The sequence below is a fragment of the Spinacia oleracea genome, chromosome 2 (assembly GCF_020520425.1).
Source record: "Spinacia oleracea cultivar Varoflay chromosome 2, BTI_SOV_V1, whole genome shotgun sequence".
Taxonomy (NCBI): domain Eukaryota; kingdom Viridiplantae; phylum Streptophyta; class Magnoliopsida; order Caryophyllales; family Amaranthaceae; genus Spinacia; species Spinacia oleracea.
In genome coordinates, this window is record NC_079488.1 from 7,169,125 (window position 1) to 7,181,033 (window position 11,909).

An 11,909-nucleotide genomic window follows, 5' to 3' on the forward strand; every position below is an offset into this window, starting at 1 on the left:
GATTTTGGATGGATTTTATTTTAGATTTATTTTTTAATTATTAGAGCTTTTGATTTTGGATGGAATTGTATATATTAGCAATTAATTAATTAATTTAAATATCTATGTGGCACCTAATTAATTATCTACGTGGCACTCGATTTTTTTAATTCAAAAATAAATTAGAAATCTTATTTTTTATTGGCCGAAACCATTAGTAATCCTAGGTGGCGCTCTAATAATTCAGCAAATATGCCTCCTTTATATATGTATATTAGATTTGATATATGAATTAAATTTCATTTTAGATTTATTTTTTAGTTTTTAGAGTATTTGATTTTGGATGAAGTTGTATATATAAGTAATTAGTTAATTAATAAAAATATCTACGTAGCACCTAAATATTTATCTACGTGGCATTCGACATTTTTAATTCAAAAATAATTTCAAAGTCTTATTTTTCATTGGACGAAACCATTAGATTTCCTACATGGCGCTCTAATATTGGATTAGTGTTTGATTGTGGATTGAGCTTTATTTTAGATTAGTGTTTGATTTTGGATAATTTTTTTTAGATTTATTTTTTAATTATTATAGTGTTTGATTTTGGATGGAGTTGTATATATTAGTAATTAATTAATTAGAATATCTATGTGACACCTAATTAGTTATCTATATGGCACTCGGTTTTTTTTTAATTCATAAATAAATTAGAAATCTTATTTTTCATTGGCTGAAATCATTAGATTTCCTACGTGGCGCTCTAATAATTCAGCAAATACGCCTCCTTTATATATGTACTAGTATTTTATGCACGCGATGCGTGCGAAATTATATAAAAACTTTAAAATTGTATTACATCCACTAAATATAAACATTAGAATAAAAAATGTTCAGAAAGTTCGTATTTTAAAAGATTAAGGTTATACATCTAAATAGTGAAACAGAGTAATCATACGTTTACATGACAAAGAATCTGAGAGTGATGGATAGCTCAGTTGGTTAGAGCTTCCATCCCGGTTCCAGGTGATCCTGTGATCGATTCTCATCCCCGCCCTTGTGGCTCATTGACACCAAAAAAAAGCATGACAAAGAATCTAAATCTTAGTACCAAAATATAAATTCCAAAATTTCATCATGTACCTAAGAGGTACTCCATTTTGTTTCATTAACCCTATTTATGAGCTTCAAACTCTTCGAAAAACACTCTACAGCTTCTTTCAAAGCAAAGCTTGCAATCAACCAAATGACAGCATGATTAACAAATAATTGAATATGCAAATAATTTACTCTAGAACATAATGCATGCTTCCTAAGTTCTTGATGCAGGTTGAACCAGAATTGCATGCTTTCTTGCAGAGTGAGCAGATTAAGCAGCAGCAGTAGCAGAGCAGAGTGAGCAGCAGCAGTTTGTGGCTTTGTGGCTAGAAATTTGAGTAAACATGCATGAGATTAGCTCAACGAAATTCCGCATAGGTTGATTAGCTAATACATTCTCATCCAATAAACAGAAGGAAATCTGGATTATCATGTAGCAAAGAGATAGAGATGCATGCATGATTAGCAGCACCAAATTATGAAATTATACGGCTGAGAATATGCTTGTGAAGGATAGTGTTAGAGATGCGACCCGAAAATCACCCACAGCTTTATCTTATTCGTCACCTGAAATGCTATGTGATTCACCTAATAATTCAAAGAAGGTGAAGTATGTTGGTAATACAGTATCTGAAAAGGATGGTAGCATGGACTATTGGTCTGAACTGATTTCATTGTCATACCCAACATCAGATGCTGAATCGCGACCTAAAGTCAAAGCTTAACTGTAAACCTTAATTGCATCGAGTTACTCCTATTACAGTACAACACGTTGTTGGTTAAACGAAAGCTGAATACTAATCTCACTTTAATTGATGTGAATCGTGGTAGAAAATGGATGTTACCTATACATAAGCAGGGTTGCTTTATTGTTTTGTTCAAGGAAATGCATTGCATATAGTTTGTCTGTCTTCTTTTCTTCAAATAATCAAACGGTATACAACGTATAAGCATATGTCTCTCCTCACTAATTGATAAATATCTAAAGTATCTCTTTATTATATGGAAAATTTGTAATTATTAATCCAACTTTTGCCCGATTTTCTTTAATTAAGCCTACCTATGCGATATTTCTAAATAATCCAACCTTTATGACCCAACTACTATTATTAAGCCTGGATGACCGGTTACCTGCTACAAAGTCAACGTTAAAAACGTTGACAGCCTAAATTTGGTTTCCCTCCTAAAATATTGGACACGTCATCATCACTTGCCACCTAAACAAGGATTTCATTTTTTGTTTAAAAACCCTTAACCCTTCTCTTCTCTGTACCGTGTTTCAATTCCTCTCTCCTCCATTACTGATGCTTCAACCACAATTGTACTGGTTCATGACATCATCAGCGATTTTCTTGTGGAAATAGGTGACTTCATCCACGCGCATTCAAATTTTGTCTCCAAAATCGTACAATTGAAGGTGAACTTACGAACCTTAGATTTTTTGTTCCTTTTTTGGTAAATTTTGAATTTTGGGCTTCCTTGATGGTGAGTTCGTAAAAACCCGAGATGTTGCAATAATATAGTTTTTTTTATGTTGTGAGATGTTGGTTATTGTGGTCTTGTTGAAATTTTAAAAAGAAATAAAAACCTTGAATTTGAAGAAGATCCAGATCCAACAGGCAATTGCTTTACCCCAGCCATTGCAATTGTTGATTATTTTTGATGAACTTCGAATGGAGAGGTATGAGGGATCGACAATGGTGGAGAAGAGGTAGAAGAGAAATAATGGAGAGGAGTGCAGAGATGAAGCAGAAAATCGCAGAGGAGAGAGGAACGAAAATTAAAATAGCAATTAAAGAAAATAAGGGGAAAAAAATAATAATTGTTATATGCCACGTAAGGGTGAATACCGCCTATAGCAGGTTAGTAACTTGTTAGGCTTAATAATAGTAGTTGGGTCATAAAGGTTGGATTATTTAGAAATATCGCATAGGTAGGCTTAATTAAAGAAAATCGGGCAAAGGTTGGATTAATAATTACAAATTTTCCTTATTATATTTCAAATCACAAATTAATTCAAAAATTCAGAAATAACCATAAATTAACTCATAAATTCAGAAAATAATCACACAAAATCAGAAAAAATCACAAATTAATTCAAAAATTCAAATATAAAGTGACTGGATTTTAGTAATTAAAGAGAAGTCGGCGTACATACATGAAAACCCAAATAGACAATGAGGAAAGCAAGAGTAGTCGGAAATCCGTATTGGTGCAACTCAAGTATGTTTCCCCTCTCTCAAATTATGCTGAAGCTATTCATGAAAGGGTTTATTAAATAATCCTAATCATTAATCCAAGAATTCAAAACGAAAAATCGACATCGAAAACCAAAATAAATCTGGCTTAGAAAACCTATACTCAGACTTAATCATCAATCTACTACCAAACCCAATTAAGGGGGCAGCCGTAAGTCCGGCCTTTTATTCATCATAGCCAACATTTTAGGTATAACAACAACAACAACAACAACAACAAAGCCTTTGAAGGAAATAACGCCCTTGGTCCAAGTATGCATTCAATGTTAAGTCTAATAAATGCGGTTCAGTATTAATTAACAAGTTAATAATTCAGTGAGATCAAGTGAGCTGAATGCCTAGCTAGAGGCCGCTTCAGTTCAAGTGGAATTAATGATATTAATCCACAGCTTACTCTTGACTGAACCCGTAGGGTCACACAAATAGTACGTAAACGGATCAAGTATTTAATGGCATTAAATACTCCATCTATGGATATTCGGAATCGACGGATCTTGGTTTCAGTGGGAGCTGAGATCGTCACAGGCAAGAAATGAATACTCCGGAAACGATGATATTGCCGGAAACGGAAATATGGATCGTATCGGAAATATAAATATTATCCAAGTCGTAGATGTTGCCGGAAACGGAAACATGGTACGTATCGGAAAATATTATCGGAAATGGAAATATTGCCGGAATCGGAAATATTGCCGGAAACGGAAATATTGTCAGAATCGGAAATATTATCGGAATCGGAAAATAATTCCGGAAACGGAAATATTAAATATTTGTTCGAAACGGAAATTGATTCCGGAATCGGAAATGTTAAATATTGTTCGTATCGGAAATGAATTCCGGAACCGGGAATTTAATCGGAAGCGTATCGTACGAATAAGCATCAGACGAGGCCTGCCGGACGAGGGCCCAGCACGAAGCCAGGCCATCGCCCAGCAAGCCACACGCATCCAACAACACGCCAATGCCTCGACCAGGTCCAGCGCAAGGCCAGTCCCAGACAAGGCTGGCGCGCGCGCACAAATGGGCTGCGGGCAGTGGGCCTGTGCGCCGTGCGCACAGCGTGGGCCGCAAGGCTTGCGCATGGGCGTGCGATGCTCGTGCGGTGCGTGTGTACGTGCTATACGAATCCTAAAGCTATCGGAATTCGTGCATAGATTAAATCCTAATCCTAAAAGATTAAATTAATTATTTAGAGTTCTAATAGGATTCTAATTAATTAATTAGTATTCTAACAGGATTCGAAATCCTTTCCAAGGTTCTATAAATATATGCCTAGGGTCATAAATTTACATACAAGTTTTCAAGTATTCAAAGCTAGGATTTTTAAGCAGAAAAATCAGCCATAACTCTTGCCCATTTAGCCGAAAATAAGTAGCACCTTAAGGGCGATTCTAGTTGGTCAATCTTAAGGCGGATCCGGACGTGCTGTGGACTATCTACGGAGGGACGACACTTGGAGTCCTAAAGACTTGTTCTTGTTCGGTTCGGGCGCAGCTAGGGAAGGCACGCAACAAAGAGTATGCATCTAAACTATGCTAAATGATTATGTGTAAATAATATGTTTTCCTGACTTTATGGTTTTTCCGCATGATTTATGAATTGTCATATGTATCATAACCCAACAGTGGTATCACGAGCCTCTTATTATTTTCATAATCTAAATTGCATGAACATGGTTAAATATTACGAATTTGCAAGAATTAAAAGGGGTGATTAATTTTCGTAATTGTTAATTAATTGCAAATTGCGTTTATTTAATTATACGTACGCAGTTTTTCGGCAGTTTCTTCGTTACTCATCCAAATCGAGTGATTTTTGTGTCAATTCCGCATGTAAAAGGCATTCTAAAATTTTGACAAAAATAGTGTTTTTCGGCCGAACCCTGAATTCTCAAATTCAGAGCCTAACTATGACTTATCGGAGGTTTTAGTTTTTCGAATGCAAAATTTCGTAAATTTAAGATGTTAAATTAAATATTTGCGATTCTTGTTGATAAATCTTGAATTTTTGATTGACCTACTGTATATGTTTAACAAGTTTGAATGCCTAGCCTTGTTATTTATGCAATCTAATTTGTAATTATGATTAATTTGTTGAAAATTGGAATAATTTAGAATTAATTTGATTTTCATAATTAGTTATAATTTAATTAGATACCTATGATTAAAAACCACCATAAAAATTGTAAATTTATGTTAAATTTTAAATTTTTATGACCTAGACTTGAATCCATGTTAATCGGAAATCAATTAAATAATAAATTTTCGATTTTTCGCCCTAAAATTATGAAATTAATATTATTTATTAATTTGTCATTAATTTTGAATATAATTTTTAAATTTTTAAGCGACTCACTCATATAACTTGCACGCACAAATCAATGGACGCTACGTGTTACCCTTAAGGGGTGTTGTATAGTGCGGGCATGCGACGACGAGCAAGGGAGCTCGTCGCCCATGCGGTACGAATGCAGCGAGCAAGGGCATGGTGCACGAGCACAAGGCAGCAGCCCTGCCTTGTGTCGTGGGCTGTGAGCAATGGGCGTGTGGGCAGGGGCGAGAGCAAGGCACGAGCAGTCGCGTGTGGGCAGCAAGCGTGCTGCGCCACAGCGCGCACTGCCTCGCGCAAGCATGCGGAGCCTCGCGCGCAGCGAGCGCAAGCTCGCGTGCCACGAGCGCTACGCACAGCGTCGATGGCTCGCGCGCAGCGAGCGCCAGCTCGCATACTGCTGCCTCGTGCGATGAGCGCAAGCTCGCGTGCGGGAAAGGCAGGCGCGCAGCGAGCGATGGCTCGCATGGATCGAGCACTGGCAAGCGAGCGCAGCGAGCGATGGCTCGCGTGCATCGAGCGCTGGCGCGCGCAGCGAGCACCATGCGTGATGCCTTGCGATGTTGAGCAGCAGCAATGCGACACAGCGCATGGGCTGCGCGCACATGGCCAGCGATGGCTGTGTGCGTGTGGCCCATGGGCGTGCGTTGCGTGGGGTTGTTGCGTTACGATTAGATCGTTTTGAAATTTTAATTTGAAAATTTCATTTTACGTAATTTTAATTAATTTTAAAATTAATAATTTGAATTATTTTCTTGCATTTTAATTTTGAATATTGTAATTATAATAAATTTTATTTATTCTAATTATTTTACTAAAATTAAAATCATGAATTAATTTAAATACGACTGAAATTAAATTAAACTTTTTGGATTCAATTATAAATTTATATGAGCTTTAAATTTTAATTAAATTTGTATGTTTCCGGTTAGACTAGAAATACATTTTTATGTTTAAAATTAGTAAAGCATATGAATTTATTGGTTTAAGTGGGAGCTCTTTTTAGTCATATACTCTTGATTAGGTCTACAAATCCTTAAGGTTAAAACAACTTGATTAGAATTAATAAGGACTGAATAATTTGTAGATTATTGGTGCCCTTGATTAATTGCTGCAAATGTTTATGTGATGCATAATGTGTTTTACTAACCAGCTATGTGGGTCATTCATGATAATGAATGGGTGAATGGTATATATTGTATATGTACTGTTTTGCAGGTTATGAAGTGACTAGTATGGCCCAAATAGGATAGAAAATATGGTCTGCGTACCATTAATTTGAATGTAATTGGTCTAAAGTACCAAAGTCGTTTTTCAATTCAAATATGGTCTGCGTACCATCAAATAGTTGTAATTAGTTTTAATTATAGCTTATTCTATTTGAAGAAAATGGTGCCTCCCACGGAGATTTTCAAGACGGACTTTGAAGTTAAAGCTTCAAGATGAAGTCGGGCCATACTAGATCACATTTATCTTATGCATGTTTTTAAGTTATTTATTGTTTTTAAATATGTCTTAAAATGCATGAGATCAAAAGCTTGATTATGTTTCATGATTAAGGATTTTAGTTCACTTAAAATCTAACCAACATAGTAAGAGCCTTAAGTTCCAAACTTAAAAATTGAGTTAAAAGGTGCCATGCCAAAATATACACTTGCTTGGATATCCTTTACATCAATCTAGTAATAGTTTTCGCTCAGCGAGGTGTTACTTATTGGTCCTAAAGGGGCAAGGTACACAAATAATTGTGAGTACATGTTAGTTTTGGTGAAACTCAACGATATAAGTAAGGAGTCCTTTTATGTCGTGGCAAAATCGATAGGTTTACCTAATAAGTTCTTAGACGTACCTATCAACCAAGAATAGTTTCTAGACTATTAGCAAAAGGCTTTTGCTTACCTAAGATGTTTTAGGATTAAGTCGACAAACTGTGCTTAGTTCTTCAATGATTTTAGGATCTTGGAATCATTTTATTCACACCTGCCGGAACACATAACTTGAATAAAATGCTTAATAAACATTGAATTATGCATGAATGCTAGAATTTAAGTTTATTAAGAGAAACTGTGAATGGTTATTTATTTGTTTATTCTTTTCAATTGTAGTTTTAAATATGGCAAACAACAATTCATTCAACATTCGATCAATTCTCGAAAAGGAGAAGTTGAACGGGAAAAACTTCCTTGACTGGCAAAGGAACTTGCAAATAGTTCTTATGCAGGAAGGAAAGGAGTATGTCCTAGAAGAGGCGATGCCCGAAGCCACAGGCGACGGGGTCACTCAGGCAGCCCTCAATCGTTGGATTGATGCCAACAAGGATGTGAAATGTCTAATGCTCGCCACCATGAGTGCAGATCTGGAGAAAACGTTCATCAACTCAGATGCTTTCACAATCATCAGTGAGTTGAAGAACATGTTCCAAGATCTGGCTCGAGTCGAAAGATTCGAGACTCATAGGCAAATTCTTGAGACCAAGCTTAAGAAAGGCGAGCCCGTAAGTCCACATGTTCTCAAAATGATTGGACTCATTGAGAATATGAGTCGGCTGGATCAGCAATTTTCTCAGGAAATGGCTATAGACACCATCCTCCATTCTCTTCATAACGGGTATGATCAGTTCAAACTGAACTACAGTATGAATAGTCTGGACAAAACGCTCACTGAGCTTCACGGTATGCTGAAGACCGCTGAAAAGACGCTCAAAAGTGATAAGCAGGATGTGCTTATGGTGCGTGGGGGCAAGTTCAAGAAATCTGGAAAGAAGAGGAATGCTAAGAAAGGTGGCAACAAGGCCAGCCCAACTAAGCAAACTGGCGCCAAATCTGTAAAGAGGAAGGTCAGTCAACCCACTTCTGAATCCGAATGCTTCTACTGCAAGAAGAAGGGGCATTGGAAGAGAGATTGCTTGAAGCTAAAGGAAGATCAGAAGAACGGAACAGTCGTTCCATCTTCAGGTATTTTCGTTATAGACTGTATACTTGCTAATTCAACTTCTTGGGTATTAGATACAGGTTGTGGCTCACACTTATGTTCCAATCCACAGGGACTAAGAAGAAGTAGAAAGTTAAGCAAGGGTGAAGTCGACCTACGAGTGGGAAATGGAGCACGGATTGCTGCATTAGCTGTAGGAACTTATTATTTGTCGTTGCCCTCCGGGCTAGTTTTGGAACTGGAAGAGTGTTTCCATGTTCCAAGTCTTACTAAAAACATCATTTCAGTTTCTTGCTTAGATGCTAAGGGATTTTCCTTTTTAATAAAAGACAATAGTTGTTCGTTTTATTTTAAAGAGATGTTTTATGGATCTGCTAGATTAGTCAATGGACTTTATTTATTAGATCACGACAAACAAGTATATAACATAAATACCAAAGAGGCCAAAAAGGATGATTCAGATCTCACCTATCTGTGGCATTGTCGATTAGGCCATATAAACTTGAAACGCTTAGAAAGACTTCAAAAGGAAGGAATTCTAGAACCATTTGACTTAGAGGATTATGGTAAATGCGAATCATGTTTACTTGGAAAAATGACAAAGCAACCTTTCTCTAAAGTTGGAGAAAGAGCAAATGAACTATTGGGTTTAATCCATACAGATGTATGTGGACCAATGAGTACAAATGCTAGAGGTGGTTTCAGCTACTTTATCACTTTCACTGATGACTTCAGTAGATATGGTTATGTCTACCTAATGAAGCATAAGTCTGAATCCTTTGACAAATTCAAGGAATTTCAGAGTGAAGTAGAGAATCAATTAGGCAAGAAGATTAAGGCACTGCGGTCTGATAGAGGCGGTGAATATCTGAGCTATGAATTTGATGACCATCTGAAAGAATGTGGAATTCTATCAGAATTGACTCCTCCTGGAACGCCACAATGGAACGGTGTGTCGGAACGGAGGAACAGAACCTTGCTAGACATGGTCAGGTCAATGATGGGTCAGGCCAAACTTCCATTAGAATTTTGGGGACATGCACTAAATACAGCTGCACTCACTATAAATAGAGCTCCGTCTAAAGCTGTCGAAAAGACTCCATATGAATTATGGTTTGGAAAGCCTCCAAATGTGTCTTTTCTTAAGATTTGGGGATGTGAAGTATACGTCAAACGATTAATTTCAGACAAACTTCATCCAAAATCTGACAAATGTATCCTTGTGGGCTATCCAAAGGAAACAAAGGGGTATTACTTCTACAATACATCTGAGAACAAGGTGTTTGTTGCTCGAGATGGTGTCTTTTTGGAGAAAGATCACATTTCCAAAATGACAAGTGGGAGAAAAGTAGACCTCGAAGAAATTCGAGTCGAACAACAAACTCTAGAGAATGCTCAAGATGACATTCAGGATGAAACTCAGAGATCTTTAGAAGAATCTGGTGAGAATCATGGTCAATCTAGAAATGTTACCCCGCGTAGATCGCAAAGATATAGATCTCAACCGGAAAGGTACTTAGGTATTTTGACGAACGAGAGCTATGACGTTCTATTACTTGAAAGTGATGAACCTGCGACTTACAAACAAGCTATGACGAGCCCTAGCTCCAAGCAATGGCAGGAAGCCATGCAATCTGAATTAGACTCCATGTCTGAAAACCAAGTATGGGATTTGGTCGATTTGCCAGATGGCTACCAAGCCATTGGAAGCAAATGGGTTTTCAAACTGAAAAAGGACAAGGATGGGAAACTTGAAGTTTTCAAAGCTAGATTGGTTGCAAAAGGTTACAGGCAAGTCCACGGTGTGGATTACAATGAAACCTTTTCACCAGTTGCAATGCTAAAGTCGATTCGGATAATGTTAGCAATCGCTGCATATTACGATTACGAAATATGGCAGATGGATGTCAAAACTGCTTTCTTAAACGGCGTTTTAACAGAAACTGTGTTTATGACACAGCCTGAAGGTTTTGAGGATCCAAAGAATGCTAAAAAGGTATGCAAGCTAAAGAAGTCAATCTACGGATTGAAGCAGGCATCCAGGAGCTGGAATATACGTTTTGATGAAGCAGTCAGTGACTTTGGTTTCATCAAGAACGCAGACGAATCTTGTGTATACAAGAAGGTCAGTGGGAGCAAAATTGCTTTCCTAGTATTATATGTCGACGACATATTACTTATCGGAAATGACATTCCTATGTTGAACTCTGTCAAGATTTGGCTTGGGAAATGTTTTTCGATGAAAGATCTAGGAGAAGCACAGTACATATTGGGCATCAAGATTTACAGAGATAGATCTAAAAGGATGATTGGACTTAGTCAAAGCACTTATATCAATAAGGTGCTTGATAGGTTCAAGATGGCGGACTCCAAGCGAGGCTACCTACCCATGTCTCATGGAATAACTCTAAGCAAGACTCAGTGCCCAAAAACACTTGATGAGCGTAGACGAATGAATGGGATTCCATATGCATCATTGATTGGTTCAATAATGTATGCTATGATATGTACACGCCCGGATGTTGCGTACGCACTCAGTGCTACGAGCAGATACCAGTCAGACCCAGGAGAGGCACATTGGACTGCTGCCAAGAATATTCTGAAGTACCTGAAAAGGCACAAAGATGACTTCCTGGTCTATGGTGGAGATGATGAATTAATTGTTAAAGGCTATACGGACGCAAGTTTCCAAACCGACAAAGATGATTTCAGATCACAGTCTGGGTTTGTCTTCTACCTCAACGGGGGTGCAGTAAGCTGGAAAAGTGCTAAGCAAAGCACCATTGCGGATTCTACAACTGAAGCGGAGTACATTGCTGCACATGAAGCAGCAAAGGAAGCTATATGGCTAAGGAAGTTCATATGTGAACTTGGTGTAGTCCCCTCCATTAAAGGACCAATAGCCCTGTATTGTGATAATAACGGAGCTATTGCACAGGCAAAGGAGCCTAGACACCACCAGAGAGTCAAGCATGTACTTCGTAGATTTCACCTTCTACAAGAGTTCGTTGAAAGAAAAGAAGTCGAGATAAACAAGATTGGAACTAATGACAACATATGAGATCCATTAACTAAACCTCTGCCGCAGGCGAAGCACAACTCGCACACTGCAGCTATGGGAATCAAGCATATTGGAGAATGGCTTTGATATCCCTGTTTAATGTTTTAAAGTTTTAGAGTTTAAATCTTTGTAAAACATTATTGGTTAATCATTCACAATAAATGAAAAGAATTCATTTTTCCATTTAATTTGTGGTTTATTAAATGATGAGTCCCTTCAATTTGACAATATATTCAAGATAGACTGTCAGGACC

The 11,909-nt window shown here is 37.4% G+C and overlaps 1 non-coding gene across 1 annotated transcript; it reads right to left on the minus strand.

Annotated features, from left to right (window-relative positions):
* Positions 1-3,418: 3,418 nt before the first annotated feature.
* LOC130468399 (small nucleolar RNA snoR113) lies at positions 3,419-3,516 on the minus strand. The gene has a single exon (XR_008928788.1). It is a non-coding gene; the product is annotated as a small nucleolar RNA snoR113 (small nucleolar RNA).
* Positions 3,517-11,909: the final 8,393 nt, after the last annotated feature.